The 14,210-nt window shown below is 40.2% G+C and overlaps 1 protein-coding gene across 1 annotated transcript in view; it reads right to left on the bottom strand.

The window, feature by feature from the left end:
* Positions 1 to 14,210, bottom strand: part of LOC122795693 (threonine--tRNA ligase 1, cytoplasmic-like) — an 846,051-nt gene that overhangs the window by 134,206 nt on the left and 697,635 nt on the right. The gene's annotated exons all lie outside the window — the stretch shown is intronic.

The raw sequence follows: 14,210 nt of genomic DNA, 5'->3' as shown, positions 1-14,210 counted from the left end.
ACATACTGCTAGCAGGATTTTCTTCACTCAGCTAAGAGCTTTCATATAAGGGTATGCAGTTCTGTCCCGTCTTACCTGAATGTGGAGATATTTTTGTACCAAGCTGAGCTGAGGTAGGCTACCAGCTACAACTCTATGCTGAGATACCAGGCGACTAGAGGCTTCTGAGCTTCCTAAAAAACATAAGTTGCCCATTTTCTTTTGCTTATTTATATTATTTACTGCACTTTTTATTGCCTGCCACCTACTTTAATACTGTATTTATATACTGTGTACTAAACTACACAGTTGTATTGCAATTGTTTGCTTTACTGTGTGCCTGTTAAATCATATTTTATTGCTGTTTTCACTGTTTGCCAAGCTCGTTTTGCTATTTTCATTAAGTATTTGCTGGTACTTTTCACTGTTGCAAAGTAATCTGTTCTGCTTCTTTTGGTTTTCCCACCAAGCAGTGTTAAAATAACTGGATTGTTAGTTGTTTAAAACATTTTTCAGGGCCTCCTTGCTGTTCTTCTGCTGTTTAAAATGTTATTTTAGTGTCTCACTGCTATTTTCCTGCTGTGTTAAACATTCCCTAGTGTTTTCTACCAAAAGTAGGGTACCTCCGTGCTGTAGCATAGTCCATATACAGATTTGCTGCATCTGGGATTGTTTGCAGTGGCTGTTTGTTCTGAGTATATTTTCCAGGTCATCTTTGATTGGAAAGGGCCCTTCTGCTCTCTAGTGAAAGAAGTGTGCTGACTGGAACCTGTCTGGTAAAGGGTGGTTGGTCTAAGGCTTGGAGTAAGCATCCTCATTGGTTCTTTTGACTTTTTAAAAGTTGTTTTCAAGTTTTTAGCTTCTAGTATTAAAAGTCCTGCATTTGAACAGGTTTCTGCTTGTTTGCTCGTAGCTCGGCATTGCACATTGTCGCGCATATATTGTGTGTCACAGCCAGACAGATAAATTCAAAAATGTTTCCCTTAGATACAGTTGTAGTGTATTAGTGTAGCCCTCATCCTTAGTACTTTCTCTGCTCAAAAAAATACTGCTAGTGAGCTGTAACCTATTAAACTACCAGCAAAAAACCCCAGCAGAAATATCCATCCACGGAGTTCCTCCTTGATCTGTCCTAAAAAGCCCCCCCCCCCCCTTTGTGATAACAGTTCTTCAACCTCGCATTATGGACAGTTGGACTACCCTTGTTTCTCCTGTTAACCTTGTTGACTTGGGTTTCTTGAGGCAGTATAGCAATTGCCTCATGTACACCGACAACCGTCTGCTAATAACTCATTCTAGTACAGAGTGCGAGAGATGTATCGACACCAAGAATCTTGAATCCATGCTCTCTCTCACACAAAACAGTAATACTGAAGAGGTTGTCAACCCACCCACCACTACTCATGCACATTTTACCACTACTCATATATAAACTACGCACCAAATACAAAAGTCAACATAAGCGGATGTTCTCTCAAAAAACTTACCAAGTCACCAGAGACCTCCAAAATACAAGACTGCTACAACTAACAGAGCTCCTACAGCACTCATGACACATAGTAACACTAGTGCCTTACCTATCATGCCTGAAAGGTGTAACACTCAAAAATCAAATTTTCTTGTCATTGGAGGCTCCATTGTGAGACACACGGATGTCTGACTCACCAGGTTGGAAAGGAGAAAGTCACAGTCAGCTGCCTGTCTGGTGCCAGGCTTCATCAGATCACACGTGCACTCAGGTCTCTCAGCAAAAAGTACCATTATGACTCTGTCATAGTTCACATTGTAGTGAAAAACTTGAGACATACCTCACTGGACTATATGAAGAGACATGCCTGAGCTATCCAAGTATGTGTCCCAGGCAGGTATGTCCCTAGCCTTGAGCAGCATACTGCCCTCATCTAGAATGATGCCACAGTATAAACAAGAAATGATTGATTTCAATAACTGGCTTAGTTTTTGGTGTCATTCAAAGGGGATCCAGTTTCTGTCAGCCTGGGAAGCAATGGTCAACAAACCTGGCTGGTTTTCACCTGGCATCACTAGATTTTTGGCTGCTGGCAAAGGCTTTTGCCTCTCCCATAGTGCCTTTTAGGAAAGCTCTCGAAAACAAACTTACTGATGTGAAATTTGCCAATGAAAACAAAATAAGGGCCATGCTGCTAAATGCTAGGAGCTTAAACCGAAAACTGCACACCCCAGAAGCAGTTCTGTCACTAGAAGATGTAGATGTCTGTGCAGTTACAGAAACCTGTTTCAAAGCCTCAGAGAGTACCCCGGTCTTGCAAGGCTCCAATGCCTTCCACACCTTTAGACCACAAAATGAACATGTAAGAACCAAAGGAGGTGGTGTTTCTTATCTATACTGGAGATACATTCACCTCTAGTCTAGTTAGACTGGACAATTCCATGGAGTTACTCCAAGTACAGGTTACTTGTGGGTAAGACCCCCCCCACTCAAGTCATAGCCAGTTATAGATCCCCTCCATGGGTCATGATGCACACGAAGCTTACTTGACCAAACTGGAGTCCATCCAAATATTCCCAAACACTCTACTTATGTGGGATTTCAATTATCCCATCATCAAGTGGGAAACATATGCTAGCCCTAACTCACTAGCACAAAAGTTCCTTGACTTTATTTAATTCAAATGCCCTAGAACAAATTGTTCATACCCCGATGACAAACACTGGAACAAATTGTTCATACCCCAACAAGAGAAACAAACATACTAGATCTGGTCCTCACTAACATATCAAACAGATGCACTGCCACAACTGTCGGACCATTAGTTAAATCTGACCACAAATCAGTCATCTTCAAGCTGGCATTAACACCAGAACTCACAAAGAGCAATATCAGACTAAAAAACTTCACTAAGGCAAACTATACCCTCCTAGGTGAAGGTATAAATGCATTCCAAGCCCCACCCCCAGCTTGAAGTGGTAACTACACCGAAGCTTACACTAAAGCCCTGTACAATCACTTGCATAAGTGTATAAACTTGGCTGTACTAGAAAGAATCAAAGCCAGAGCCCCAAGTAAAAACAAGCTGCCATGGTGGACATCCAGCATCAACAAATTTTACAACAAATGCAAAAAGTTGCTGTCCAAGAAAACAAAGGTGAGGCCCCATCAATGGAAAACCACCTTCCTCAGCCAAAACAGGCAAATAAGAAAACATATCCAATCCTCTAAGGGCTCCTTTGAGAAAAACCTAGCAAGCACAGCTAAGGATAACCATAATGTCTTTTACAGCTACGTACGTAGCCTAAAAGTTAGGACCTAAGTATGTATAGAACTAGTGAATAATGGTATCACAACACACTGACCCCACAGAGATAGCAAACCTACTAGCAGATAGGTTTGGTGAAAGTTTCACTCCCTTATCCACTCCAAACTTGTCACAAACCTTTCCCAAACTTCCCCCCACCCTACATATCTGAAGAGCAGGTCGTTAAATCCTTGCCCAAGGCAAAAAATACAGCCTCTATGGAACCAGATGGTATCCCAAGCTGCCTTGTAAACAGGCTAAAACATTAACTAGCATCACCATTAAGTACCCTTTCCAATTATAGTCTTAACCACAGGCTTTGTTCTTGTGAAATGAAGAACAGCAACAGTTGTTCCCTTCCATAAAGGTGGTCCAGCAACAGACCCGGGGAATTACAGACCCATAAGCCTGACCAGCCTCATCTGTAAGGCCATGGAACGTACCATTATGGACCTCATAAATAAAGACATAGGCAACCTCCAAACCCTGGATCCTACCCAATTTGGCATTGTCAAGGGCAGATCCTGCCTGTTAAATCTGGTGGATTTCTTTGAAAATGTGACCAAGGCCACTGATGAGGGCAAATCTGTTCACACAGCATACCTCGACTTGGCAAAGGCTTTCAACACAATCCCCCACTCTGGCATTACCAATGAGGTTAGCAAACTGAATATAAACCCCTTTGTTGTAAGACGGGTTGCCAACTGTCTCGCAAACTGGGCACACACTATCAAAGTGGGTGACTCCACATCAACTAGCAGACCTGTCATCAGAGGGGTGCCACAGGACTCAGTGCTGGGCCCCCTACTGTTTGGTACTTACTTCTCAGAAGTTCAGGCCAAAACTAATGGGTTGTGGTTAACAAAGTTTGTGGACGATTGCAAACTGGGTGCAATTATCGAATCCCCAAATTATGTCAGTATACTCCAGGAGGGTATTGCACAGACCAACAACTGGTGTCTTAGTCACAGTCTCAAACTGAATGCAAAGAAATGTATCATCATTCCCTTCAGCAAAAGCAATGTCCCTTCACACTATCAAATCAACAATAACCGAAGTACCCACGAAGTGGTAAGGGATCTGGGGTCACAAGTAGACTGCGACCTTAACTTCGACCACCATGTGTCTACTGTAGTAAAGAAGGCTTTCTATAGAGTACAATTGATTAGTAAAGGCATCACCTTGAGAGCAAAGAAAGTTATAATCCCTCCATACTCGGCACTAATCCAACCCCATAATTCAGTATAACGCCCCGTTCGGCATATACTGTACAAAGCACCTGCAGCAACTGGACAGATCTCAGAGGTTTCTAACAAAGATCAAGGGTCTCCAGCAAGTGCCATAAATAGCCCGACTAAAGTCCCTGTCACTGTACTCTGTATCATATAGACTTCTTAGGGGAGACTTATGCTTGGCTTACAGAGCAATCTCAGACCCAAACCTAATGAACTTACGTCATATCCATAAATCAAATTGGACTACAGCTACCCATTCCAGGGACCTAAATATGTCCTGCGACTTAAATAGGTCATGTTGGAGGGACAGATTTGTCTCCCAGTGACTGCCATGTCTTTGGAATAGGCTGCAAATTCACGTGAAGCAGCGCACCTCTAGGACACTGCTCAAGAGGAATCTGAAAGTGTGGTTGGGGCACCGTAAATTCTTACTGGGGATAGTGCCCACAACCCTCCTGGACATAGAGGGTCTTTACTAAATGCAATCCTGGGTATTGACTAGCATATCTATGGTATTACATTGGGATGAATTAGTTGGGCTTGAAATGACCTCCAGGTCGATAGCCTAGTAAACGCCTATGATAATACAAAAATTATTACAATACAAATAAACAGTATATAAACAATGTTCAATATTTCTTAGGCTGCATTAGACAGAGGTCAAATATCAATACAATTGTACTTGCCATGTAGCATGGTTTTGGAAATATTAATGCAAATATGAACAAGCAATATTTGATGCCTAGAGGTGCTAGTAGGTGGTAACTGCAAAAATGCCTGGAGGCACACTTGGCTGTAATGAGTTAATAAAATAAACTCTGCAGTCACTGCAACTTGGAGAAGAAAACTTCCTTCTTGCAGTTCAGCCTCAGTCAAATGGCTTTTTTTGCATAAATCTATATTTAAACACAAAAGTGACAATCAGCTATTTTACTCCACATAAAATTCTATGACCATATTTTCCTCAGAACAGTGGTCAAGTGCTTCTGATCCTAGTTCAGAATGGACACTTGCCACAGCTCTCTTTTATTAGTTGTTGTTGTTGTCTTTCAGCTTTTCCCGGTTAGGGGTCGCCACAGCGGAACTCCGGTCCGCTAATGATTGGCAGTAGACTTTGATGAACGTCGAGGTGCCAGCTCGATGTTCAACCTTCAATGAAGGCATGCCCATTTACGCATGTCTTTCAAACGCCCAACAAACCACGGGGAGGACATGCAGACTCCACACAGAAGGCACTCACGCACTCCAGCCGAGAATCGAATGGGAGAACCTCTTGCTGTGAGGCAACAATGTTACCGCTGCACCACTGCGAATAGCTCTCTTTTATTAGTAAGGAAACCAATTTGTGTCATTCTTCCATGTATATAACTGTTGTAAAGAAAAAGGCCAGCCTAGCCTTTATGTAAAATAAACATAATGTGAAATTAAAAATGTGACTTTAAACAGGTATTATAAACATTATTCAGTTTCTGTATTACTCACACCTTGAGGATGTATAAAATCTTGCAAAATACTCAACTTTATTGTTTGCATTTGGCAAAGAAGATACAGTTGCGTTTGCAACTCTGAAACTATTCAAACATCTGCAATTATTGTACGTTTCTGTTTTCACCTCTAGGCTATCTCTCTGTGTAGGTAGTTGTGGCCAGGCAATATACCAAATCTCTTCCTTTCCCCTAGGGCTTCAGACAATACCCTGTTTATGGTGCAAGAACATTAGAAGTATAAAGGGTGAGACATCCAATGTCATCTTCAGATCTTTCATGCTCCGACAGAACCAGGGGAGAAGTTTCTGAGCCACAAAGGGATCCAGCACTGGCTAGATGCAATCCAGACAGAATGGCTCATAAAACAGGGGTGAGTGCCTGGTTTTACACAGATGTAGAGGGAAAGGTGAGCAGATAGGGTTGTCACCCAGTTCAGGATAATGAGTCAGAAAAAATGGGGATGAAGGAAGGGAAAAAGGACTGCAACAGTGAAATTACTCAAACATCTACACATATGGGAATTTCCTAACATAACTTTACTATGTTCACTGTAGTAATCACTGTCGCAGCCTTCATTTTTGGGAAGATTCCCAAAGCAGTGACAGAGAAGGGAGAGTTGAATTAGTTATTTGGAGAGCAGTCCTTTCAGGATAACAGACGTAAATCCTACTCTAGAGCTCAAGATGCAACCCCTAACTTGTAGTGCTTGTACAGAGGACTAGGTTGTGGTTTACAGGATGGCTTGGGTAGATATTTTCCTAAGGAAATATATGGTAGCAATTATAGCTGTTGTGGAGTGTGGTTTGTAGCCTGGTCCCTGCTTTCTATGGTGCTAGTAACAACAGGCAATACAGTTCCCCAGCTACTTGTAGAGGGCTTGCTTGTTTATGGGTTTTCTTTCTTTCCCTTTCAAAAGCAGACAGACAGCAACTCATTTTTTTCTGAAATCTTTTGTTTTATGCAAGTAAACTCTCAGTTGTCTGTGCACATACAGGGAATGCATGGTTCTCTTTCCTGAATTCTGAAGTTTTGGGAAAACCACCTAGAGCTGAATGGTTTGATAAGGGTCAATTCAGTAACCACTTTAGGCACAAAATGAGTTGGTAAGCAAGCCACTTTGTCTTGATGTAACACTGAGAATGTTTCTTTGCATATTTACTCAATTGTTTATTTAAATTTAACTAACTTATTTACATTTCCTGACCAGGACAATTTGACTGAGCTAAAGCCCATTTTCAGTGAAGGCTTGAAGAGAAAAGCTCCAAAAATTGATACAACAATGCAGAGAAATGAAAAACACAAACAATGAAAGAGTTAAAAGTAATAATTCCAGTTCTCAAACATGCCTATCAGGTTGACTGCCACCAAAAACTGTTTTCTAAGCACAGAAAGAAAAGGGATGGGGCAATAAACTGCTGGTTCAAAGGGAGCAATGTCAGTTTCTCTAAAAGGTCCCATAGTGGAGCCATACATCTCTTGGGAGACCAAAAATAAATCATTTTCCCGAATAATTGCTTAACAGAAGGCTGAGAGTAAAATTTGTGTGTGTGTGGGGGGTCCATGGGTCTGCAAGCTGAAAGGGCAGCAGCATGACATTTTATGGATGTGTAAGCCAAGTCAGATTTGTACATGTGTGGCAGGTAATTTTAAACTTTCTGGGGTTTATGTCCCTAAAGTAGCACCAGAAGATGAACCTTTCCCATTTTGTGAGGAATGATTTTTTGCACTAGACTTTATAGCCTCCTTCATTATGCTGGGTGCATCCTCAGAATATTTCTGCCTACCTTGGATTAGTGCAAGATCAGCCAGACTATCAGCTTTAGTATGTCCAGACAGGGGTGTGGCCTGGACCTTTAGATCTGAGTTGATAACACCTCATGTTTTCCTCTTGTCATGTTGAATAGGAGAAGGAATCAATGCTGTCTTGGACAAAAAGGAGCTATGATGGCCATTTTAGCCCCTCCTCTTGCTCATCTATCAAGATCCTGAGGATCAAGGGTATAGGAAGGTAAAGAATACACAAATAGACCTATTCATTCCAGGGAGAGGAAATCTGTCATCCAGGCCCCTAGAGTTAATAATATAATATATCACAACCAAAAAAAAATAAAAAATATAATCCAAATATAACAACCGAAAACAGGATCCAACACAGATTTATTGGATAGTCTCTCTCTAGCGCCTCGGCTTTCGCTTTCAAGGAGAATACTATCAAATACATTTACACACATATTTATACCATAAAAAATTAATTAAACAATTTAACAATTAATTACAAAAAAACTTTCCAGTTGCATTCTGCATTAATTCCACTAGGTGTCATAGTACCATATTTTAATATAAAAACTGTTTCTTTATATAAAAGTTTCTTTTTAACTATTTCATCATTTTTATCTACAACAATATGTTCTAGAATAGTAGCAGACATGCCTTGTGGGTCACTATTATGATAATCCTTAAAATGTATTGCAAGAGGACTTTCTATTTTTTTATTTTTAATGTCTCTTACATGCTCCTGCAACCTCACTTTAAAGGCACGTTTACTTTCCCCTATGTAAAATAATCCACACGGACACTTCAATGCATATACAACTACTTCTACGTTGCATGAAAATTTTCCAGAAGATTTAAAACATTTCCCATTTATATACTCAAATGTTTTACTTACATACAGACAAGAAATACATTTCCCACATTGATAAGTTCCCATTAACTTCACATCAATATTTAAATTCACCTTTGGTGTAAAAAATCCAGCATGAACCAACATGTCTTTAAGGTTTCTGCCTCTCTTGTAGGAAAAAATAATATTTTTTGGAAACATATCTATCAAATATACTTAAATAATGAAGTCCAATAAAATTGAATTGCCTGTCTGACTTCTTCTGATAACAAATCATAAGTCATTACCATATAAACTTTTTCTAAATGTTTAGATTTTTGTTTCCTATCAAAATATTTATTTCTTTTCTTACCCTCCTTCCATACATTACTTTCTTTAGCCTTATTTAAAGACAATTCTACTTCTTTTGCATCATAACCTCTTCTAATAAATAACTGTGAAGTTTTTTCTAATTCTATATCAACTTCATTTGTATTATTACATAATCTCATAACTCTCATAAATTCTCCATATGGTAGCGATGTCATCAAATGTGGTGGATGGTAACTATGTCCATCCAAAAAATGTAAACTTTCTTCACATTTATGATATACTTTAGTGACAATTTTACCATTCTCCTCCCCCTCTAAAGTTACATCCAAAAAATTCACTTTTTTATCTAACTGAAAACCGTCAAACTTCAGTTCAGATTCATTCTTTTGTAAATTAACCATAAAACTATGTACTTCCCGTTTTCCTCCCTTACAAATAAAAATTAAATCATCAATGTAACAATAATAACCTTGAACCAGGCTCTCAAATGTCTGCTCAGAGGAGAAGCAAGCAGGTCTGTTTCTGACACATCCCATCTGTTGGTTAGCTCTAGAACTGTTTCCCTGTGAAGCATCCATTCATGGGGATCTGCATACATTTTACTGAACTTTTCAGCTATCACATTATGCTCTGAAGGGGCGTGTGTTTACAGACAAATCCGCCCTCCCCCCTCTGTTTTGCATTTTTTCTAATTTTGCAAGGGTAGTCTATTTAGCTGATAGGAATGGGTTCCCTCATGTATCTTTTTAAACCACAATACTGTGGTATTGCCTATTTAGACTTGGAGAACTTCCTCCTGCATGATTTGGAGAAAGGCCTTGAGAGCTAGGATGATGGCCATCATTTCCTTGATGTTGCTGTCCTTGTTCCCCACACTGTGCTGTCAAGCCCCTTGTACTTGGAGACCCGTTAGGGTGCTCCCCAAGCCATGTCTGAGGCACCTGCTGTCAGCTGTCACTGCATGCTCCTTTCCTGAAGGGTACTCCCTCGTTCAAGAGACTCAGTACCATCTCAGTGATAGAGAGCATGCTTTGCATATATGAGGTCCTCGGATAAATCCCCAGCATGTCCATAGCAATCTCTTTTCTGACGCAAGGTAGTAGTGGAATAATGCTTTCCACAGGATGGAGGTGCCGACTCCCTTTATTTCTTAAAACATTCTCATATAAAAGCATGTCCAGGGCATCACTGGATTCCATGTAGCCATGCATTCTAGCAATCTCAGGTACTCTCTTGTAATGACCTTTTCTTTCTGTGAATACAGGGCAAATAGGTCTGAAAGCATCATTTCTTTGTCAGTCTATGGGAGGTGGCCTTGCACTGAACGTCTTCTAAACTCATTCTTAGGAAGATCACCATCTGGTAAGAGGTGAAGAATGATTTCCCCTTTGTTTACTGACATTCCCAGTTCTACAAATAATTTTAGGGTCAAGTTCAAGGCATTCAAGGCACAGGTATGACTCTGCTAGAATAAGGCAATCATCTAGCTAAGGAAAGATTTGAATGCCTTTTGTTCTGTAGAAAGCTATCACTGGAGCCAGACATTTTGTGAATGCTCAGTGGATTGGACAAGCCAAAGGGCAAGACTTTGAACTGATAAAGTGCCCCCCCCACAACAACTGTAAAGCTTAGTAATTTTCTGTGTATGTTCTTTGCTTACAGGGAAACAAAGGTACGCATCCTTTAAATCCAGGGTTGCCATAGATGATCCAGGCCCTGCAATGTTAGCATTTTAAGCTTTGGCACTTTCAAATATTGGTTTAGATGGGAAAGGTCTAAGATTTCTTGGTACTAGGAACAATCTGGAATAAAACTTGTTGTTTTCCTTCCCCAGGGGTACATTTCCTATAGCCTCATGTGTCTAGCATGTATTCGACCACCTGTGGTATTAACAGACTTTGGTCCCTGGGAACTAATGGGATACCTCTGAAGAGGGGGTCATTCTAGAAACTGTGGACTGTTACCCTTCCTTTAGTCAGTTTAACAATCACTTATCCTGAGTAACTGCTTCACAATTCCTATAAAGGTGGATGAGCTTCCTCTGTGTTTTGGGGGAAGGGTGGAGTGGGTTTTGGTTGAGTTGGGCTTAAGGCAGGAGAGGGAAGGAGGCAACTAATCCAAGTCATAGCTGGTCCCTGGGGGGGTCTCAGCCCCAAGGAGCCTCTGTGCTTCGCTTTGTGTTTAGTTCGCCATTCTTTTTTTGTACTTAGCTTTTTTCCTTTTCCAGACCGAGTGGGTTCCTGTCCAGGGGTTAGAAGGTCAGGTCCTGGCTAGGATGTTTCCACTGTACAGTTTTGAAAAAAGCTTCCTAACAGATTGGGTAGTTCTAGTACCTCCTCCAACTTCTTGTGTACTTTCTGTGCAGCAGGTTTGAAGAGAAAATCTAACATAGGGGGATAGGAAGGATCCCTACTTCACATTGTCTGGAGATGGGATAATCCTCAACCTGGCTACAGCACTTGTCTTGACTGATCCCATGACTGCTGCACTGCAATCTACATCTACAGTAACATAACTACACTTTTTGGAGTACTTGGCCACCTAGCAGGAAAGATCACAAAGGTCCAGCAACACCTGCTTTAGGGTCTTTATCTGAGATCCCTTCCACCTTGGCCCTCATCTTCTGCAGAGGGGTCTGTTGGTAATAGAGCATGTGGGAATGGCAGTAGCAGCAGTGTACATTGTTTTGTCAGATCTGTCCAGAGCTCTAGTCTCCACTGTTTAGGATGTGATTCCTGATTGGAGCTGAAACTGCACCTACAAAGGATCCAGAGACATCACACCTGGATCAGAAAACAGATTTCAAAACATAACACCTTTGCAAATCATTGACTCTATAAAATGGTCAGGCTTTTTGGGAGTGGGAAGAGGAAGTCAGTCACCAATGATGTATTTTCAAAGACTTTATCCAAGGCCTCTATCTTTGGAAGGACAACTTGGGGCCTAGGTACAGGGACACACATGAAAATCATATATCTTATCTGAGCTATATACATCTTGAAATCACACTGAAAGGTTTCTTTTATTTTTGCAGACTGTCTTCAAAGAAAAAAATCATTTGGTGGAGAAGCAGAGGGCAAGGTGTCCTCAGTGTCTGTGTCTAAGTCTATGACTTTGGATGATGGGAATCTGCCCACAGAAGCTAGCTCATCAGCTTCAGAATTTGATTCTATCACTGGGGTATTCACCCTTCCCTTTTTGAAAGGAACTCCCAACAATGATGGTATATTTGGTTCAGGCTTCTTAGATTTCAAATATGACATCAGGGTTTTGCTCAACTGAACTAGTGTATCTAAAGGTGAACCCCAAGTAGGGGGGTTGGATTGAGGCACTACCTGGTCTAAGCCATGGCAAACTGGGCTGCACCTACTTAATTTTCAGTATCTTGTGCTTACTATTCTCAGAAAGGGCCCACCCTTGAGTTTTCAGATCTTGGATGGGCAACAGAAACCTCAATACAGTCCCTGGAAGTCTCATTACATACAAAAATTCTAAGGATCTCACCTTCCCCTTAAGTTATCAAAATGTGGACCTCAGAGGCTACAGGATCTGTGGCCACCAAAAAACATCCAAGATTTTGGTTAGGGAGGACATGACAGTCAAAGGTGTGGGTGTGTCTGCAGAGTGGTCATCTCAGAGGCCTTGGCCACAAATGTCTGTAGCTGGGGACTGTGAACACATCTCTCCTTGTACATAATCTTTGGCCAGTGGGAACTCCGAGTCATTAGTGATGCCATCAGTTTCCTTCTTCTTCTCCTTCTTTTCCAGTTCTTTTTTTTTTGGAGTAGACGCCCAGGGGGGGTCATGGACAATTCTGTAGCACCCCAAAACCATGCTTCTGCCCACTTTTTGAAAGCAAACTCCTGCAGGGAATGTTGGTAATAAAGGATTGTCATTGGGGTAAATGATGCACAGTGGGGGCAGGAATCCATATCATGTTCTTGTCCAAGGTAAAAAGGATACTTGCTTTGATAGTCTTTACTGGGTATTTGCTTAAAACAGATCAAGGAGTTATTAACTTTAGAAACAGATTCATTAGTATGAGGATTTATGTTAAACATGTGTAATTATCAATATTCATGCATTAAGTGAAAGGAAATCTTGTATGGAGTACTCACCTGTCTCCAGAATACGAAATATGGTTGACCTACAAACTACAAGTGCTGTAGAGATACAACTTGAAAAACAAAACAAAGGCAAAGGTATCTCCAAAATCACTTTATATACAAAAGCAAAGGCAGTAAAAGTTAGAGCTTTTGTCCACACCCAATGTGTGAACTTGTTCAGACAAAAATTTAAAACACAATGCCATCTTTAAATAAGCCAAGTAATTATGACATCATGACTAACAATTAACATTTAAAAACACATACTTCCATAAAACCTAATCTGACAAACCAAATCTATATTTCAAATCTCAGAATTATCAAAACTCAAGATTAATTTGGCATAATTTAACCCTCATCTTTCCACAGATTTAAGTTTAAGGACACATTTTAAAGAACATTGATCATTATTAGACAAAAATCACAGACAAGCCAGGCGTAATATTTAAACGGGGGAGTAACCTTAAGAATATTCTTGAGAAGAAATATGACAGTAGTACCTCTAATATATGTATAGTAAAATGCGGTAGATGCAACTTTTGTAAATTTATGAAGGTCACAAATAAATTTTGCATTAACAAGCATACCTATAGAATTAGAGGTAAATACAATTGTGAAAGTTCTGGAGTTATTTACCTGGCCAAGTGTAAGCTTTGCTCTGGGTTTTATGTGGGGAAAATGGAGAGGCATTTTAAACAAATGGTGTATGAACACCAATATAATATCAGTAGGCAGAATGTTACAAATGCCTTGGCAAAACATTTAGTGGAAAATCTTGGACACTGGTTTCATTATTTGGTTATTGATCATGTAAAGAAAGATATTAGAGGGTGCCCCTGGCCTCTCCATTTGGAAGAAAGGGAGCTCTCTTGGCAACTCAAACTAAATGCATATGCTTACCCTGGCTTCAATGATAAATGTTCTTTAAAATGTGTCCTTAAAATTAAATCTATGGAAAGATGAGGGTTAAATTATGCCAAATTAATCTTGAGTTTTGATAATTCTGAGGTTTGAAATATAGATTTGGTTTGTCAGATTAGGTTTTTGGAAGTGTGTGTTTTTAAATGTTAATTGTTAGTCGTGATGTCATAATTATTTGCCTTATTTAAAGATGGCATTGTGTATAAGATTTTTGTCTGAAGAAGTTCATACATTGGGTGTGGATGAAAGCGCTAACTTTTACTGCCTTTGCT

Source organism: Protopterus annectens, chromosome 2.part2 (assembly GCF_019279795.1).
Source record: "Protopterus annectens isolate FY-2018-M chromosome 2.part2, PAN1.0, whole genome shotgun sequence".
Classification (NCBI taxonomy): domain Eukaryota; kingdom Metazoa; phylum Chordata; order Ceratodontiformes; family Protopteridae; genus Protopterus; species Protopterus annectens.
Note: the sequence above shows the minus strand (reverse complement) of the source record. Positions and strands in the feature narration are given on the sequence as shown.